Here is a 22,696-nt window from a genome sequence, read left to right as displayed (position 1 = left end):
ATTAAAACTCGTTAATGATTTTAGAAATCTTAGAATTATTTCAAACCAGTACCAATATACTTCTGGGAGCCATATACCTATGCCTTTATACCTAGACCCTACAATCTAGATTGATAGATGAGAATTTTTAAAATCTTCATAATCTTGAGATAATTTAACATAAGCTTATTAAAAAGTTTAGCGAAAAAAAATTAGATAATAAATTATCAAAAAAAGAACACTAATTGATATGAATGCACGGAATAACAACACTTTCTATTTAGGCATATATTTCAATTTTCAAGAAAAAGACAATGATAAGAACTATATCTTAACTTACTATAATAACAAATAATTAAGATAAAGCTAGAATTTAAAATAACTTACACAAAATAGGAGCAATACGTACATATCTAAAATTTTCAATTCTTCATCCATATCATGTTCCGTATCAATAAAAACCTCTAAAAATGACCCAGAAAATAATATAATTAGTAAGATGAAAAATAGATATAAAAATGATTATTTATTATGTTTATCCATTTTATGTTGTACTCGATGTTTTTTTTATAATTTCAATTTTATCAATAATTGATTGAGTATTGGAAGTTTGAGCAATCTCTTTCTAATTTAAATTAGTAATGAACTAGTTAAAAAAAAATCATCTTTTATCTTATTTTGAAATCACTTCTTGACAACCTTCATAAATAAAAATACATATTTTGTGGTTGTAATAGAAACTACAAGAGTCAAAATATATTTAATCAATAGATCCATAAGATAACAATTCTTTTTCTTTCTTGTCGTCGACAATAATTAACATAATTATGAAAGTATTGATATATTTTGAAAATACTGATTATGTCGAATATCGATCTCAAAAATCTCCAATTAATACTTTATATACAACTTTTCTTAACTTATAAAATCATTAGGATAAAATTTCTCAACAAACTTTGCAAATATAATTGACATTGAATGATTTGTATCCATTTCTTAGATCCAAAGCTGTGTTGAACCTGAGCAATTCTATTGTATTATCATTAAATCGATAATTCATCCCTTGTAATATCAAATATATGATTCTATTGAATATATTAATTTGATAATGATGCTCTAAGGTAACATTTCCTTTACTCAATCATCCTCTATCTAATCAACGAGGAGTTTACATGTGTAGTACATCTATACATTTATCTCATGTTATCACAAAATATCTTCACCTTGTTAAATAATTGATCCTGCCTAAATTATGTATGACTTGTGTATAATTCAATTGAAAATCAAACACACAGAGGCATAAAACCTATCTCTAAAACCAATTGTTGGTTGCTACACTTGAATTCCATTCTGTTCCCCTGTAAAAAATTTGTACAAGCACAGAACTTAACCTAGCTATCCATGTGCTCTACTGAAGTTAAACATGGATTGCAAATGATACTTAATATTATTAATCTAAGTTGCTCTTCAGAAGTTAAACTTGGATTGGAAACGATACTTAACATTTTTACTCCAAGTTTAACCGATGTGATCTTCCTAAGTTAAACCATATTACAGAAGTAAATTAAATATCTATTTCAAAGATTGGCTTCCATGTTAAACATGACGAGACACTAGACCTTCTTGGTTATGAGATCATCCACCACTTCCTAGACAAAACCTTTCAAAAAATTTGATATTTAACTTCTTACAGTAACCCTAGGTTTAACTACAGAGACCTCAATAGAAGCACAAGATCGAAACGTAAAATCAAAACACTAAATCGATAGCACGAAATTGAAACATAAAATCGCTAGCCTCTTGTGTTGATATTTCAGAATCTATACAAAGAAAACTAACTAATTAATTCAAAGCGGAAACTATTAATTAGTTATACCTTTCTTTGTAGCTAAAGACCTCTTGATCTTCTGTTGTATTCCTCTCTTTCTCTTGGACGTTGTGTGGGCAACGATCTACCAAGATGGAATCCACCCGAACCACTTCTTCTCCTCCAAGACTCTCGAGCCACAAAAGGATGCCAAATTAGGAAACCTCCTTCTCTTCTTCTTCCTCTCCAAGCAACCGGCTACCTCTATGCTCTTTGTGTTGGTTAGTCCTAGGAATATCGTACCGGCTTCACTGTATAAAAATTTTGTACAAGTGTCGAACCTTTCCTAAATAACCTATTGTGTTCTTTAGAAGTTAAATTAGGAATTACAAACGAAACTTAACATTATTGATTCCAAATTTAACTTATCTGTTCTTAATGGTTTAAACTTAGATCGCAAGCAGAACTAAACACTATTGATCCAAGTCCAACCTATGTTACAAAGTTAATTATATTTCTAAAATTGGCTCCTAGGTCAAACATGGCGAGGTACTAGGCCTTCTTGGATATGAGATCATCCACCACTGCCTCGACAAAGCCTTTAATAGAAATTCAATATTTAATTTCCTAAAATAACATTAGGTTTAACCAAAAAGAACAATCGAATCACAAATTCGAAAAATAAAACAAAAACACAAATTCGAAACTCTAGAATCATATGTCTCTTGTGTTTTGTATTTCCAAAAATAACTATACAAAGAAAACTAGTATGATGCGGAAAACAATTACTAGTTATACCTTTCTTTGTAAGCAAAAATAACCTCTTGATTTTCTACCGTATTCCTCTTCTAATCTCGGACGTTGTGTGGGTAACAATCTTCCGAGACGAGAACCACCCAAGTCCTTCTTCTCCAAGCAAGTTTCGACCACCACAAAAACTCCAAGAGATGTGAGGTTCGACCACCACCACCAAGCTTCAAGGGATGCTAGAAACAAAGCCTCCTTTCTCTCCTTCTTCTCCTAGCAAGAATCGGCCACCATGGACTTCTCTTGTGTTGATGCCGCCGACCGCAAAGGAGGAAGAGAAGAGAAGGAGAAGAGCCTCTAGGGCCGACCACACCAAGGAAGAAAAAGAGAGGAAGAAATAGAATAGAGTCGTTCGCCTTGAAGACACCTCTACCCTCTCTTTTATAATCCTCGGCCTTAGCAAATAAGGAAATTTAAATAAAAACTTCCTTAATTCCTTTGCCATGAAAAAGAAAAATTTAATTAATTAAAATTAAAATCCTCTTCTTAAACCATATGGCCGACCACTTTAAAAGCTTCCAAAACAAGGAGAGTTTTAATTAACACAAGAATTAAAACTTCCTAATTTGTTTCCGAAAATTTATAAAAATTTCTCCAATAATTTTTCCCTTCATGGTGGATTATAAAAATGAAATTTATAAATTAAAATATTTCTTTTAAACATGTGGATAATTTTAAAAAAGGAAAGTTATCTCTTAAAATTAAAATATCCTTTTAATTTACAAATAAGGAAAGATATCAAATCTTTTCTTAATCTTTTGTAGAAGCTTATAAAAGAGAATATTTAATTTTTAAACTCTCTTTTAAATCATGAACATGATTAAAAAAGAAAAGTTTTCTCAAAATTAAAATCTACCTTTCAATATGCAAATAAGGAAAGATTTCAAATCTTTTCTTAATTTTTTGTAGAAAGCTATAAAAGGAAAGATTTAAATTTTAAACTCTTTTTTAAAACCATGGAATCCACATAAGAAAAATTTATAAATAAAATCCCTTTTAATGTGATGTGGTCGGCCACATCATGCTTGGATTCCAAGCATTGGCCGACCACCAACTTGGCTCAACCACTTGGTCTTGGCCGACCCTAGCTTGAGTTCCAAGCTAGCTTGGCCGGCCCCCTTGGGTTGGGTAAGAAGTGGGTATGTGGTGGATATAAATCTCTATATACAAGAGACTACGATAGGGACCGAGAGGAGGAATTGATTTTGGTCTCCCGATGAAATTAAGCTTCCCGTGTTCACCCCGAACACACAACTTAATTTCATCAATAATAATTCATACCACTAAAGAATTATTATTGAACTACCGCACCAATCCCAAATTACATTTTGGGCTCCTTATTATTATGAGTGTGTTAGTCTCCCTGTGTTTAAGATGTTGGATGCCTACTAATTAATTGAGTTACTGACAACTCATTTTAATTAATATCTCAGTCCAAGAGTAGTACCACTCAACCTTATCGTCATGTCAGACTAAGTCCACCTGCAGGGTTTAACATGACAATCTTTATGAGTTTCTCTTGGGGACATTATCATCCTAGATTACTAGAACGCAGTTTCCTTCTATAATTAACAACACACACTATAAGTAATATCATTTCCCAACTTATCGGGTCTTTTGATTTATCAAGCTAAATCTCACCCTTTGATAAATTAAAGAAATGAATACTAAATATATGTGCTTGTTATTATATTAGGATTAAGAGCACACACTTCCATAATAACTAAGGACTTGTTCTTTTATTAAGTCAGTATAAAAAGAACTTTCCTTAAATGGTCCTGCTCAATACACTTAGAGTGTACTAGTGTAATTTATTAGTCAAGATAAACTAATACCTAATTATACTACGACTATTCCAATGGTTTATTCCTTTCCATCTCAGTTGTGAGCTACTGTTTATAATTTATAAAGAACGATAACACGATCTCTTGTGTGTGACCCCACACACCGTGTTATTTACAATATAAATTAATTTAACGACTAGACTCAGTATATATAAATGTAGATACTTGACCAATGTGATTCTTATTTCTAAATAAATGTTTATACAAAAGCTAGGCTTTTAGTATATACTTTAACAATCTCCCACTTATACTAAAAGACTATGCTACCATAAATGTTGCCATACATCTGATTCCCAACCCTTCAACATGCCCATCAAAAGCTCTTGCCTTAAGGACCTTAGTGAATGGATCTACAGGTTATCACCTGATGCAATCTAGGCGACAACAACTTCTCCTCGTTATACGATGTCTCGTATTGGGTGGTACTTGCGCTCTATTGTGTTTACTTGCCTTATGGACTTATGGTTTCTTCGAGTTTACTACTGCACCACTATTATCACAATAAATTGTAATAATTTTTGGACAAACCAGAAATCATATCTAAGTCCATCATGAAGTTTTTGAGCCATATAGCTACTATGGCTGCCTCAGAGGCTACTACATACTCAGCTTCTATGGTGGAGTCTGAAAAACATCTATGCTTAACACTCCTCCATTGTTATGGCTTTACCTCCTAAAGTAAACACAAAACCCCGATGTCGACTTACTATTGTCCCTATCTGATTGGAAGTCAAAATCCGTGTAACCTATAGGGATCAAATTATCTACCTTGTAAACTAGCATATGCTTTATGGCAGTCTAGTGTCCCGGTCTTGGGTTACTTCGATATCTGCTAACTATGCCCTAGGCAAAATAGATATCTTGTCTCGTATATAGCATTGCGTACATTAGGCTTCCGATAGCCGAAGCATAAGGAACTGCCTTCATGTCCTTTATCTCCATTGATGTCTTCGGAGGCATTTCTTTAGATAAAGCTACTCCATGCCTAAAAGGTAGAAAACCTTTCTTGGAGTCTTGCATGCTAAAATGAGCAAGGATTGTTTCGATATATGAAGCTTGGAATAAGCACAATATTCTTTTCTTGCGATCCCTTATTACTTTGATCCCAAGAATATGTGCATTCTCCTAAGTCCTTTATATCGAATTTGTTTGGACAATCATACCCTTACTTTTGACAACATTTTGATATTGTTTCCAACTACCAAAAATGTCATCTACGTATAGTATAAGAAATACCACCATGTTTCCATCACACTTCACGAGACTTATCTGGTCACTGAATAAATCCATAGGTCTGGATTACTTCATTAGATCAGATGTCCAAGACCTTGAAGCTTTGCTTCAGTCCATAGACCAATTGAGCTTACATACTAGATGCTCCTTGCCCTTTTCAATGAACCCTTCTGGTTACTTTATATGGATATTTTCTTCAAGACTTCTATTAAGGGAAACTGTCTTGACATCCACTTACCAAATCTCATAGTCCATATAGATAAAATAATCCGGATAGACTTAAGCACGACTATCGGCGAAAAATTTCCTTTTTCAACAAGCCTTGTTTTGAAAATTTCCACCTTTCTGTCTACTCCTCTTTTCCTATTGTAGACCTATTTACACCCAATGGCTTTTACACCATTTGGTGGTTCTACAAGCTCCCAGACTTTATTAGAATACATGTATTCTAATTCTGTATTCATTGCTCTTTTCAAAGATGTTGTATCTTTATCTTGGAGCGCTTCGTCATATGTCCGGGAATTAGGTTCATGTTCACCAGGGATCAAGTCCAAAGACTCTCCCAAAACATGAATATTTTAGGTTACCTAACAACCCTCCCACTATGATGAGACACTTTCTGTAATTGTGTATCATTTGTGATATGTGTTGCAGTTTCTTGTAATATTTTATCTTGTACAGTTAGTACTAGATTAGACGTGTCCTTTATTATTTACTTAAGAACAAATTTACTTATGGGCTTATGATTTATTTCATAGTCTTCTTCTAAAAATCGTGCATTGGTGCTAACAATGACCTTCTGATTTTTAGGACTATAAACCTCCTTTCGTTTCTCTAGGATAACCTACAAACAAGTGAACTCCTGTCCAACTTATCAGTGTCTCTCATGTGCTAGACCACCCAAATCCGAATATTCTTCAGACTAGGCTTACACCCTATTCTGCAATTCTATGGGAGTAGAGAGTTCTAACTTAGAAGGTACTATGTTCACTTCCATTTCCAGTGTATATCCTCAAAACAAATTTTGGTAATTCTGAATAACTTATCATTGATCTAACTATTTCTATAAGAGTCCTATACCTTCTTATTACAACATTCTGTTGGGGTGTACCAGGTGTAGTTAGTTGGGATTGAATCCCGTCTTCTGATAAGTGACTCCTAAACTCTCCCAAGAGGTACTTGCCACTACGATCTCAACGTAGTGTCTTGATACTTTTACCTTGGCGTTACTCCACATCAGCCTAATACTCTTTGAACTTATCAAAGCACTTAGACTTGCGGCTTATCAAGTAAATGTACTCGTATTTTGAATAGTTGTCTATAAAATAGACGAAATATTTGAAACCACCTCTTTCCTGGATAGTCATAGATCCACACAAATAAGAATGAACCAATTCCAACATATCTTTGGCTCCATACCCCTTAGACTTAAAAGCTTCTTGGTTATTTTTCCTTCCAAGTAAGACTCACAGGTTAGAAAGATTTCCACTACCAATGAACCCAAGAGTTCATTGGTTATTATCCTTTGAATCCTACTCAAGTTAATATAACCTAACTTTAGATGCCAAAGATAAGATTGGTTCATCTCCAAAGGTTACTTTCTCTTTTAAAAGTTAGAAGATGTGTTATTAATTTCCATTTGTTGCATCATGAAATTTGTTGGATTTATAAATTGCCAACCAACATACTAGAACAGATATTTTCCCTCTTTTCCTTGATAACAACTTTGTTATCAAAAGAGACAGAATATCAAGTTTAGAAACTAAAATCTAGTTCTTTCTAAACTTAGTGCGTAAAGATAATTTCTCAAAATCCAAGTTTTATTCCTCTCGAAGGATAAACACCTCCTACTGCAACAGCTACTACTTTTGTAGCAGTGCCCATGTAGATGGTGATTTTCCTTTCATATAGTTGTCGGGTTTCCTGGAACCCTGCAATAAATTGCAGACATGATCAGTGGTTCCCGTATCTACACACCAGGTACCGGTAGATAACTCCACTAAACATGTAACAACTAATGAATAAAATACACCTAATTTATTGTTCTTAGTTCTAAGAAGACAGTCCACTTTAATGTCCAAGTCTTATTTCCAATCATTATAATTGGGACCACTAAGTCTATCCTATAGTATAACAGCTAGCGGATTGACCAACATTTTAAATCCTAAGAATCACAAAAATATTTGGTCAAGACCACCTTCTTAAAAATTCCCATGAATTTTGTATGTCATGTTAGTGTGGACGTATACAAATTCAAAAAGGAGATTTTATCCATTAACTTTATTCCTATTGTCATCCTAACTTTATGACAAATAAAATTAATAGTTGGTCTGTCTTTGATCAAATATTTGGTCAAGACTCTAAATTTAAAATAATATTGATTCCTCAAATAATACTATTTAAATTTACCAACACCTCAAAACACCGTGAATTTTGCATGCCACGTTAGTGTGGACGTATACAAAATCAAACATTTGTAAGAGGAGGGTTTTACCCATTAACTATCTTGTCAATCTAACTTTATGACAAATAAAATTACCTCAAACACCGTGAATTTTGTATGCCACGTTAGTGTGGACGTATACAAATTCAAACATTTGTAAGAGGGATTTTACCCATTAATTTTATTATCTTGTCAACCTAGTTTTATGACAAATTAATAGTTGGGTTCCCTTTGGTCACACAAGTAATAGCAGTGACTTCGTTGGGGAGTATACCATCAGATGTATCTAAGTGTATACCATTACATTGATACTAAGTCCATTAAATAGAATTGTGCCCCTTCAGTTGGAGAAGATCACACACATCCTAAATAATTTCCTATAACCATCCATTTAAGGAAGTTTGATCTAGTGATCCGCAAACAAACTCATCCGTTGTGGAGGGAGGCACTCAGAGCCAACACGCAAGCTTGTTGCATTACTTACAAACCAGTAATGGAGACCGTGAGATTTATATACTAATCCCTCTCCCACTTAGTTATTTAAAATGAGGAATTTTAACATATTCTAGCATACATCACATGCACACACACATCACAGTAAATAAAAGCAATAAATATGGAAATTAATTTTCCAACTATTATGGCTTCTTCCATCAATGTCCTTCGCGTGCTGCCAACCCTTAGGTTCATGCCGTCGGGTCCATCGAGCTTCCTTTTTCCGCTGCGCCTCTGGTCCTCCGATAGCACCACGCCTCGCAAGGATACGATCCGCGACAAAAATAGAATTTTTACATATATCGATACTATATTCCATGAAGGAATGTACATGTATTCTAGATCGAACAAAAAAGTAACATTCTAAAACTAATACAGCTCCTGCTGTATTTGATACATACAATCATGCACACACAAAATAATGCCCTTGACATGTCCAAGGGTCCAATCACACACAATATCTATATGCCATAATATTTGGAGTTTGCAACCATCAAGTTAGCACATCCTACTATTATCCTGTCTAAATTATGTATGACATGTGCATAATCTATTTGAAAACCAAACACATAGAGGCAAACCCTAGCTCTGATACCAATTGTTGGTTAGTCCTAGGAAGATTGTACCGGTTCCACTGTACAAAAATTTTGTACAAGTGTCGAACCTTTCCTAAATAATATATTGTATTCTTTAGAAGTTAAATTAGGAATCGCAAATGGAACTTAACATTATTGATTCCAAATTTAACTTATTTGTTCTTAATGGTTTAGACTTAGATCGCAAGCGGAACTTAACACTATTGATCCAAGTCCAACCTATGTTACAAAGTTAATTAAATATTTATTTCTAAAATCGGCTCCTAGGTCAAATATGGCGAGGTACTAGACCTTCTTAGGTATGAGATCATCCACCACTGCCTCGACAAAGCCTTTAATAGAAATTCAATATTTAATTTCCTAAAATAACATTAGGTTTAACCAAAAAGAACAATTGAATCACAAATTCAAAAAATAAAACAAAAACATAAATTTCAAACAAATTCGAAACTCTAGAATCATATGCCTCTTGTGTTTGGTATTTCCAAAAATAACTATACAAAGAAAACTAGTATGATGCGGAAAACAATTACTAGTTATACCTTTCTTTGTAAGAAAAAATAACCTCTTGATCTTCTACCGTATTCCTCTTCTAATCTCGGACGTTGTGTGGGCAACGATCTTCCGAGACGAGAACCACCCAAGCCCTTCTTCTCCAAGCAAGTTTCGTCCACCACATAAACTCCAAGATATGTGAGGTTCGGCCACCACCACCAAGCTCCAAGGGATGCTAGAAACAAAACCTCCTTTCTCTCCTTCTTCTCCTAGCAAGAACCGGCCACCATGGACTTCTCTTGTGTTGATGTCGCCGGCCACAAAGGAGGAAGAGAAGAGAAGGAGAAGAGCCTCTAGGGCCGACCACACCAAGGAAGAAAAAGAGAGGAAGAAATAGAATAGAGTCGTTCGTCTTGAAGACACCTCTACCCTCTCTTTTATAATCCTCGGCCTTGGCAAATAAGGAAATTTAAATAAAAACTTCCTTAATTCCTTTGCCATGAAAAAGAAAAATTTAATTAATTAAAATTAAAATCCTCTTCTTAAACCATATGGCCGGCCATTTTAAAAGCTTCCAAAACAAGGAGAGTTTTAATTAACACAAGAATTAAAGCTTCCTAATTTGTTTCCAGAAATTTATAAAAATTTCTCCAATAATTTTTCCCTTCATGGTGGATTATAAAAATGGAATTTATAAATTAAAATCTTTCTTTTAAACATGTGGATAATTTTTAAAAAGGAAAGTTATCTCTAAAAATTAAAATATCCTTTTAATCTACAAATAAGGAAAGATATCAAATCTTTTCTTAATCTTTTGTAGAAACTTATAAAAGAGAATATTTAATTTTTAAACTCTCTTTTAAATCATGAACATGATTAAAAAAAGGAAAGTTTTCTCAAAATTAAAATCTACCTTTCAATCTGCAAATAAGGAAAGATTTCAAATCTTTTCTTAATCTTTTGTAAAAATCTATAAAAGGAAAGATTTAAATTTTAAACTCTTTTTTAAAACCATGGAATCCACATAAGAAAAATTTATAAATAAAATCCCTTTTAATGTGATGTGACCGGCCACATCATGCTTAGATTCCAAGCATTGGCCTACCACCAACTTGGCTCAACCAGTTGGTCTTGGCCGACCCTAGCTTGGGTTCCAAGCTAGCTTGGCCGACCCCCTTGGGTTGGGTAAGAAGTGGGTATGTAGTGGGTATAAATCTCTATATACAAGAGACTACGATAGGGACCGAGAGGAGGAATTGGTTTTGATCTCCCGATGAAATTAAGCTTCCCGTGTTCGCCTCGAACACACAACTTAATTTCATCAATAATAATTCATACCACTAAAGAATTATTATTGAACTACCGCACCAATCTCAAATTACATTTTGGGCTCCTTATTATTATGAGTGTGTTAGTCTCCTTGTGTTTAAGATGTCGGATGTCCACTAATTAATTGAGTTATTGACAACTCATTTTAATTAATATCTCAGTCCAAGAGTAGTACCACTCAACCTTATCGTCATGTCAGACTAAGTCCACCTGCAGAGTTTAACATGACAATCCTTATGAGCTCTTCTTGGGGACATTATAAACCTAGATTACTAGGACGCAGTTTCCTTCTATAATCAACAACACACACTATAAGTAATATTATTTCCCAACTTATCAGGTCTTTTGATTTATCAAGCTAAATCTCATCCTTTGATAAGTTAAAGAAATGAATACTAAATATATGTGTTTGTTAATATATTAGGATTAAGAGCATACACTTTCATAATAACTAAGGACTTATTCTTTTATTAAATCAATATAAAAAGAACTTTCCTTAAATGATCCTGCTTAATACACTTAGAGTGTACTAGTGTAATTTATTAGTCAAGATAAACTAATACCTAATTACACTACGACTATTCCAATGGTTTGTTTCTTTCCTTCTCAGTCGTGAGCTACTGTTTATAATTTATAAAGAACCGATAACACGATCTCTTGTGTGTGACCCCACACAACGTGTTATCTACAATATAAATTAATTGAACGACTACACTCAGTATATATAAATATAGATACTTAACCAATGTGATTCTTATTTCTAAATAAATGTTTATACAAAAGCTAGGCTTTTAGTATATACTCTAACACTTTCTTCTCTTCTTCTTCTTCTCCAACCTCCGACCACCAAGATGATATGGAGTGTCGGTCCTAGAGGGAAGAAAGGGAAAGAGGAAGCAATGTTGTGTGCCGCCGGTCTTAGGAAGAGAGAAGGGAGAGAAGCCGGCCACACAAGGATAATAGAAGAGAGGAATAGAATTATGTGTTACACCATAAGGCATCCCCTCCTCTTCTTTTATAATCCTTGCTCATGGCAAAAAAATAAAATTTTAAACATAATTAAAACTTCCTTATTTGTGGCCTCCCCTTTAAAAAGGAAATTTTAACAACCATTAAAATCTCTCTTTTCTAAATTTCCTATTGTACATGGCAATAAAGGAAAGTTTTAAAATTAATCTCTCTCTTTTAAAATATGTAGACAACTACAAAAAAGGAAAGATTAATTAAAACTTCTCTTTTTAAATCATGGTTACAAAAAGGAAAGTTTTATCAAAAATTAAAATATCTCTTTTAAACATTATAGATAACTACAAATAAGGAAAGATTTTAACAAAATTAAAATCTCTCTTTAATCGTTTGTAAATAGCTATAAAGGAAAGATTTTAAAATTTTAAAACTCTCTTTTAAAACCATGAGGATGGCTAAAAAAGGAAATTAAAATATTTCTTTTAACCATTGTAGATAACTACAAAAAGGAAAGATTTTAACAAAATAAAATCTCTCTTTTAACCATTGTAGATAACTACAAATAAGGAAAGATTTTAACAATTTTGTTTTAAAAATAAAATTTTCTTTTCCTTTTCTAGTGGTCGGCCCCTAGCTTGGGCACCAAGCTTGGCCGGCCACCTCTTGTCTTCCAAACCCATGCTTGGTTGGCCCCCTTGCACCAAGCAAGGATGTGGCCAACCCATTACTTGGATAAGAAGTGAAGTGGACTTTATGGATACAAGGATTTATAGAGGCTACAACAGGGCCCAAGAGGAGAAATTAGTTTTGGTCTCCCGATGAGCTTGAGCTTCTTGTGTTCGCCCCGAACACCCAACTCAAGTTCATCAAAAATAACTCATACAACTAAAGAGTTATTATTGAACTACCACACCAATCCCAAATTACATTATGAACTCCTTCTTATCATGAGTGCATTAATCTCCCTGTGTTTAAGATATCGAATGTCCATTAATTAAATGAGTTACTGATAACTCACTTAATTAATATCTAGTTCCAAGAGTAGTACCACTCAACTTCATTGTCATGCCGGACTAGGTCCACCTGCAGGGTTTACATGACAATCCTTATGAACTCCTCAAGGGGACATCATCAACCTAGATTACTAGGACACAGTTTCATTCTATAATCAACAACACACTATATAAATAATATCATTTCCCAACTTATCAGGTCTATTGATTTAACGAACTAAATCTCACCCTTTGATAAATTAAAGAAATAAATATTAAGTATATGCGCTTGTTATTATATCATGATTAAGAGTACGCACTTTTATAATAACAGAGGTCATGTTCTTTTTTTTATAGTCAGTATAAAAAGAACAACCTCAAATGGTCCTGCTCAATACACTCAGAATGTACTAGTGTAATTTTATAGTCAAGATAAACTAATACCAAATTACATTACAACCATTTCAATGGTTTGTCCCATTCCATCTTGGTTGTGAACTACTATTTATAATTTATAAGGAACTGATAACATGTTTTTTTGTGTGACACCACACACCATGTTATCTACAATATAAATTAAATGGACAACTACATTTAACATAAATGCAGACATTTGACCAATGTGATTCTTATTTCAAAATAAATATTTATACAAAAGCTAGGCTTTTAGTATACATCCTAACACTTGAGTATAAACATGAATACGAACCCAAAACACGGTTATCCATATTCATCATCCCTTGCTTGAACATCAATACTTACACTCATACAGTTATGTACACATGACATTGTTATACAACAAAATTCCTAGCATGAGAACCCAATTAAGCAAGGCTAAACTTAACCATACATGAGCATAAATTGTCTACCATTAAGTTGTGTTTCTCATTAAATATTTCATAAGCCTCATGCATGAAAATAACACTTTGTAATGTAAACCAATCCCGCTCATACAAGGCATGAATAATCATGGTTGTCCGAAAATATATAATTAGTGCGCGCTAGATTTTATAAACCTATCTCACCCCTAACCATTCTATTAACTCGGCAACCCATAATATCTAAACAGTAGCTTGGAACCTTAATGTCCATGTCCACACCAACTTCATGAACCGATTTAACCTAATACCTATAGATAATTTTTTCATAAAAATCCATAACATGTAAGATCATAAATGGCTATGTCTTATGATAACCTCCCCTATGTCTTAGCCATTTGCACTAATGGCTAGTAGCCACCCGTGATTTACCTCCTCCGTGTTGGCCTAGGGACGGGTTGGCGGAGGCGCTGGGGGCGAGCGAATCGCCTTTTGCCACATAAAACACATCCATCCATTATAATTGGTGTGCTAGAGTTCCATATAATTGGTGTGCTAGAGTTTGTGAGATGTGTATACTTGTCTTTATTTATTTATATTTTTTTAATCCATTACATGCATAGTTATGAAACATTCTTCTTCGTAGAATTGGTGGTATACATAATTGATTTCATAGCAATTTAAACCTTGTAATCCAAAGCCTATTTTGATCATGAAGTTATCTAAGCATATTTCATTTCATGCATTCTAAACCAAAATCAGATTAACGTATAAAAAAAAAAAGAAATCCTAAACATGGTTATGGTCCTAGCATCTTAAACCGAACCTAGCATGGGCACCTAATATTATCAAGATAAGGAAGAAGGAGGAATATAATTGTAACTAACTAAGCCCGAATTTAATACATCTACCAAGGAACCTAACATCCATAGTTTATAGGAACCACATCTAGTAAGTGTAGTAAACCAAGATATTCCCATGATATCTCCAATGCAATTGAAAGAGTCTGCCACTAAAGTTGAGATATTGTCTCATATTGATGAGTAAATACATCAACCACTTCAAATACAAGTGCCTTTAAGGTGATTCACAAGGAAATGGAGAACTACAAATTCTCATGATTATGTTTATCTCCAAGAGCATGATTTTGACATAGGGTTGGAAAGTGATCCTACATCTTTCTAAGAAGTCAAACAATGCTCTAACCCCGAAAGGTGGATTAATGTCATGTAAGAAAAGTTGAAATCTATGGTAAATAAGGATGTTTGGGAACTTTTCGAATTGCCTGAAGGTAAGAAGTCTGTTAGTTTAAATGGATATTTAAAACTAAGTGGGATTCAAAGGGTAATGTCAAAAAGTATAAGGCTTATCTTGTTGCTAAGGGATTCACTTAGAAAGAACACATTGATTACAATAAGACTTTCTCACCTGTGTCGATGAAAGACTCCCTTAGGATAATCATGACACTAGTAGCTCATTATGATTTGGAGCTACATCAAATGACTGTAAAGATTGCATTCCTTAATAGAGACATGGAGGAATATATATATACCGTGCAACCAGAGAACTTTGAGTCTAAGGACTCAAAACACCTAGTATATAGATTAAAGAAGTCTATTTATGGTTTGAAATAGGCATCCGTCAGTGGTATCAAAAATTTGATCAAATGGTTACTTTATTTGGATTTAAGGAGAACCCCATTGATCGGTGCATATATCTCAAGTTCAGTGGAAGCAAATTTGTTATACTTGTATTGTACGTGGACGATATATTGCTTGCGAGTAATAATAAGGGTTTGTTGCATCAAACCAAGTCATTTATATATGATAATTTTGAAATGAAAAATCTTAATAAAATATTCTTTGTTTTAGGCATACAAATCTATCATGATTGTTCAAGAGACATTCTTGGACTTTCACAATAGGCCTATATTGAAAAGATACTTATAAGATATAACATGCAGAATTGTACACCTAGTGACACACATATTTCAAGAGGTGACAAAGTTTAGTTTACAGAAGTGTCTATTGGAGATCTTGTATGGCCGGTTAGAAGGGAGGTTGAATAGTTGGTGCCCCTAAGTCAATAGCTTCCTACACTTGTTAGTTTGCATAGCGGAATAATACAAAACAAAAAAGCTAAAGACTAAGAAAGAAATACAAACCGCTAACAAGCTCATTTACGTGGTTCGAAGATAATTTGCTCCTACTCCATGGTTGTCTGTAAGGTGGACGATTCCTTAATCCGTTGGTGGATTAGTCCCCGGTAAACTCCGACTAGCTCAAGCCTCCGTGTGGGTGGAGAAACCTTACCACAACACTCACCAAGACCTCTTGGATTATAAAAACCTCTTGAGCATTTGTTAATTACTAATTAAGGTTAACTACCACTAATTTCGTCAACCTTAACCAAGCTCTAAAGCCTTGGTTATATAGGCCACAGGTTGGAGAACTTCGCCTACCAGTCAACTAGTGAAAGTGCCAGTCGATTGTCCTCTATGGAAATTCAACCGTTATAACCCAACAGCTCGATACTAGTCGACTGGTGAAAGTACCAGTCGACTGCTCCACACTGGCTGAGTGAACAAAAGTATTCTGTTTGCTCCTAGTAGACTGTCCAGTCGACTGTACCAGTCGACTGCTATTTCCATCAGTCCACTGGTACCCCGAGTATAATCTCTCAGCATTCGGACCCTTACCCTTATGACCCACTTGACTCTTCTTCGGTGCAGCCTTGACCTCTTGCCTTTAAGCTTACTTCCTTTGGCTTTCATCCCTCGGATGCATCCAAGCCCGTGGCTCGCCCCCAATGTCATCCTTCGCGTATGCCTCGAAGTCGCTCCCCTTAGCCCTTGTCCTTGTTGTCTTCTCCACGGTCCCTCAGATGCTCCATCCTTCACCAAAGCCGAAGCCATCAAGCTGAGTCATATATGTATTATGCAAACTTGCACACTCACATACACATATCAAATACAAAGATAAACCTAACTTAAACCCTTTGCCCAAACACCAAAATACATGGTCGCATGGAGCATTGAGATTGTTTCAACAATCTCCCATTTTTTGATGTTTGACAGTACGTTTAAGTTAGAAAAATATAATAGCAAAACAATATACTAAAAATAATGAACTTACGTTGTCAAGGATACACACTTAGACTTACATCGCCAAATAAACTTATGTTGCCAAGGCTACATACTTGGACTTACACCGCCGAATGGACTTATGTTGCCAAAGATACACACTTAGACTTACAACGTCGAATAGACTTATGTTGCCAAGGCTACATACTTGGACTTACACCGCCAAATGGAAAATGTAAACATGCATTGGAGCCTATCCCAAGCTCTCCCTACACCTATGCTCCCTATTGAGTTAGGAATTTTACTACAGGGATATTTAAGAACCTATCACAAGACTCCTCCTATACCTATGCTCCTTATTGAGCTAGGAATTTCATGCAAAAGCATTTAAGGTTTTTCCAACTAAACCTTACTTTTTCCCCTTTGCCTAATATTAAAAAGCTCCAAAAATATCTCAATTGTTAAAACTTATCATCCAAAATGACCCTAAACTCGTGTATTTATCTCCTAGGATCTCATATATCTATACGAGCTGACCAGGTCAAAATCAATGCTGAAATACAGTTTCAGACTGGTATTAGTCAACTGTCAAAAGCACCAGTTGATAAGGGCAGTCAACTGGTGCTTTTGACAGTTGACTGCCCTTATTAAAACAAACTCACAGAACCATTCTGTGTTCAATAAACACTGTTACCAGTCGACTGACACACTATTTTCAGCCTAAATAGCATTCTAAACTCAACTTCAGAAATGTACCATAAATTTCACAGACATCCAAAAATTCTCAAATTTTATGGAGAAGTCTGTTTTACCCATGTCTACTTGGGAAAAATATATTAAAAAATGCATCTATCACCAATCCCAAGATTGACACAAAATTCAAAACCTAAAACTAGCTAAATGGTTCAATTGAACCTTGACCTAAAGTCCTAGTTTTAGCTTCCTCTTAATATATTTGCTCAAACTAAACCACAATGCATCCCTAACATTGGTTTATATGACATCTATACATCCAAAATCAATTATCATGCAATATGACCCCAATGTCATATTTCCTTGCTTGAAACACAACCCAATTGTGCCAAATTCCCTAAGGTTGAGACTTAAATCCATTTCCAAACCTTTTGGCACATTTCATGATGCAATCTAGATTCCCAAATAATGCCCACCTGAGATCCATTGGCCATGGGTTCCAACTTGACTCTTAGAGCTCTTAACCTTAGCCACCTCCCTAGGTGGCTCATCCACAATTGCTAGGCTACATCGGTGCACCTACAGTGACACTTAGCCTACAAACTTAACCTTTTTAACCTTGGACACCTTGTATTTGGTTAATTTCTTCTTACCATTAAATGACTTTCCTTTGCCATTTATTGACTTCTCTTTTCTATAGTCATATGCAATCCTAGCATAAGACTTTTCCTTAGCCTTGGAGACACTACATCAGTATCCTAAACTTGATCTATCATTGCTGGGTCTTTGACTACCCAACACCATACTCAACCCTCTAGATCCAACTGTGAATTTAGTTAGGGTTTTCTCTAAACTATCAAGCTTTGCCTTCAAAACTTGATTTTCCCTTTCTAGGTTCCTAAACCTAGAATCAACATGTCCACTATGAATATTCCTAGACCTACCTATTTTTCTAGGCATATGTCTCCTCTTATTAGAATTTTTGCCTAGGTTCTCCATTACCTTAGCTTCTTCTCCTTGGATAATGAGAATCTAAATTATCTAGGTCTATCATGCATAAGTCTCCTAGGGTTATGATCTACATTGATCCTATTCATATCATGATATTTAAATCTAAAATTTTGCATGGATAAATAATGAAAATTATTCCTAGCATGCATGGGAGAATAAACATTTGAATTACATTTCAAATTAGGGTATACCTCCCTTACCCTTGAAGCTCTCCCTTGACTTGAGTTTTTCTTTTTCTTCTCCCATTTCTTTAAATGCGCTAGCTTTTTAATCTCCCTCTTCTTAGGGCATTTAGTGTGGTAGTGTCCCTTCTCCCCACACGTGAAGCATACTATATGCCATTTCTTCTCCTTCTTCTTTGCACCATCATTCCTACAACCCACATTAATATCTAAAATAATTTGAGTGGGTTTAGGTTTTACCTTCTTGAGCAAGGGACATATACTCTTGTAATGTCCCTTCTCATTGCAATCGAAGTACACAATGTGATCCTTTGACTTGACTTCGGTGGAGATGCTTGCTAAGTTGACTTCCAAGACCTCTTCTTCTTCTTCTTCTTCACTTGTCTTGGATTCTTCTTCAATCCTTGAGGATGTAGATGATACCTTATCTTCCTTCTCCTCCTCGGATGTTGAGCATGGCTCAACTTCCGTTTGCTCCTCCTCAACTTGAGCAATTAAACCCATCTCCTTGGGTTCTTCTTCTTCTTGTGTAGGTTTAGGTTCTTCCCCTAGAACCATCTTCACTTTGCTCCACAAATCATGAGCATTCTCATATTTACTTACACCACTTATCATATTAAACAACAATATATCTATTAAGATTGATATTATCTTTGACTTTGCCTCCAATTGTGAGGTTTACTCTTCCGTCCAATATCTTGGTTGGAGTTTATTCTTTTTCTTATCTTTTGGAACTTTGAATGGCTCATTGATCACCATCATGGTGTCCCAATCCGTGTCGAAGAAGATCTCCATCTTCATGATCCAATACGTGATGCCCCATAAGCTTCCTCCTTCAAACTTTGGAGGTGCTATCAAGTTGGCCATCTTTTGCTTCCTTGGCGATTAGTCCAATGGTGAGTGTCCTGCGCTTTGATACAACTTATTGGAGATCTTGTATGGCCGGCTAGAAGGAGGGTTGAATAGTCGGTGCCCCCAAGTTAATAACTTCCTACACTTGTTAGTTTACGCAGCAGAATAATACAAAACAAACAAGCTAAAGACTAAGAAAGAAATGCAAACCGCTAACAATCTTGTTTACGTGGTTCGGAGATAAGTTGCTCTTACTCCACGACTATTCGTAAGGTGGACGATCCCTCAATCCATCGGTGGATTAGTCCTCGATAAACTTCAGCTAGCTCAAGCCTCTTTATGGGTGGAGAAACCTTACCACAACACTCACCAATACCTCTTGGATTACAAAGAACTCTTGAGCACTTGTTGACTACTAATTAGGATTAATCACTACTAATTTTGTCAACCTTAACCAAAATCCAAAGCCTTAGTTATATAGGTCATGGGTTGGAAAAGCTCACTTACCAGTCGATTGGTGAAAGTGCCAGTCGACTACCCTCTGTGGAGATTCAACCGTTACAACCCAACAGCTCGATACCAGTTGACTGGTGAAAGCACCAATCGACTGCTCCATACTAGCTGAGTGAACAGAAGTATTCTGTTCGCTCCCAGTCGATTACTCAGTCGATTGTACCAGTCACTGCTATTTTCACCAGTCGACTGGTACCTCGATTATAGTCTCTCAGCACTTGGACCCTCACCCTTATGACTCACTTGACTCTTCTTCATTGTAGGCTTGACCTCTTGCCTTCAAGTCTACTTCTTTTGGCTCTCGTCCCTCGGATGCATCCAAGCCCGCGGCTCATCCCCAATGTTATCCTTTGCGTATGCCTCGAAGTCGCTTCCCTCGGCCCTTGTCCTTGCTGCCTTATCCACGATCCCTCGGATGCTCCATCCTTCACCGGACCCGAAGCCATTAAGCTGAGTCATATGTGTATCCTGCAAACCTGCACACTCACATACACATATCAAATACAAGGGTGAACCTAACTTAAACCCTTTGCCCAACACCAAAACACATGGTCGCACAGACCATTGGGATTGTTCCAACAGTGTCCATGGCTTAAATTTGAAATAAAGGAGATGAAACAATTCCCATATGTCTCAGCAGTGAGAAGCCTCATGTATGCACAAGTTTGTACTTGACTAGATATAATATTTATAGTGGAGATGTTAGATAGATATGTTAATAACCCAGGACCGTCACACTAAAAAGCGGTTAAGAGAGTAATGTGGTATTTGCAAAGAAGTAAAGGACATATGCTCACGTACGGAGATCAGATCACCTGGAGGTGATTGAATATTCAAACTCTAGTTTTACTGGATGCTTGGATAGCAAGAGGTTCACTTTGGGCTATATTTTCATGCTTGTTGGAGATATATATTGGAAGAGCGTCAAGCAGACGCTATAGCCACTTCTACTATGGAGTTAGAGTTGGTAGTATGCTATGAAGTATCCAATCATGGGATTTGGCTACGTAACTCCATCACAACATTGTAGATCATTGATGACATTGACAAGCCATTAAGGATCTACTGTGATAATAAAATCGCAGAACTTTATGCCAAAAATAATCGTAGTTCGTCGAAGTCTAAACATATCAACATCAAGTTTCTAGTGGTTAAATAAAGAGTTCAGAGTCATTAGGTCATGATAGAGAACATGAGCACAAATTCCATGTTGGCGATCCACTCACTAAAGGCTTAATGTCTAAGATGTTTCATGCATATGTTGTGGATTTGAGAGTCCTTCTTATGGAAGAAGAACTCATCTAGTATGAGTCTGTGTTTATTTTATTGTTCTATGATGATTAATAAAGATAAATATTTATTTTGATTATTGTATATACTTAAAGTTTAAAACATTCATGGATATTTTGTTTGTTTAATACTCTGAATAAAATATGTCATGATTTACTGTAACTATTTAGTATTTGGTATTTGTAAATATGATATATAAATTCCTTTTAGAATCATAAAGTTTAGATCATGATTTAGGTGGCGTGTGGTTCTCTCCTAGGAATCAGAATGGGAATGAGTATCACAATATTATGGAATGGAAATGGGTATGAGCTTGGGTATCATTTTTAAAAATAATATTTGGTTAGTTAAATATTTTCAATCGGAATGAACCTAAATTTCCTTTTTTACCCTTAGAGGAAAATAAGAGAAAAAATTAGATGGAAGAGAAAGTTGAATGTGAGAGAAACATATGATGAGAGAGAATGATGAGAGAGAAAATGTGATGGAAAAAATGAAGAGAGGGAAAGTGTGATGAAAGAAAATGAGGAGAGAGAGAGCGTGATAGGAGAGATTGAGAAGAGAAAAAGTATGATGAGAGAGAAAGTGCGTTGAGAGAGAAAAAGTGATAGGAAAAAATGAAGAGAGAGAAAGTGTGATGAGAGAAAATGAGAGATTGAGGAGAGAAAGTATGATGAGAAAATGTGATGGGAGAGAAAGTGTAATGGGAAAAAATGAAGAGAGGGAAAGTATGATGAGAGAAAATGAGGAGAGAGAGTGTGATGGAAGAGAATGAAGAGAGAGAAAGTGTGATGAGAGAAAATATGGAGAAAGTATGATAAGAGAGATTGAGGAGAGAGAAAGTATAATGAAAAAATAAGGAGAGAATGAAGAGAGAGAAAATAATGAGAGAGTGTGTGATGAGAGAGAGAATACAGAGAGAAAATGGTATTATGATGAGTGAGAATGAGGAGAGAGAGTGTGATGGAAGAGAATGAAGAGAGAGAAAGTGTGATGAGAGGAAATATGGAGAGAGAGTATGGTAAGAGAGATTGAGGAGATAGAAAGTATGATGAAAAAATGAGGAGAGAATGAAGAGAGAGAAAATAATGAGAGAGTGTGTGTGATGAGAGAGAATATAGAGAGAAAATGGTAGAGAATGTGTGATGAGAGAGAATGAGAAGAAAGAAAGTATGTTGAGAGAGAAAATGTGATGATAGAATGAGGAGAGAGACAGTATGATGAGAGAGAACAAGGAAAGAGAGTGAAATGAAAGAAAAATTGAACAAA

This window comes from Zingiber officinale, chromosome 2B, assembly GCF_018446385.1.
Source record: "Zingiber officinale cultivar Zhangliang chromosome 2B, Zo_v1.1, whole genome shotgun sequence".
Classification (NCBI taxonomy): Eukaryota; Viridiplantae; Streptophyta; class Magnoliopsida; order Zingiberales; family Zingiberaceae; genus Zingiber; species Zingiber officinale.
Note: the sequence above shows the minus strand (reverse complement) of the source record.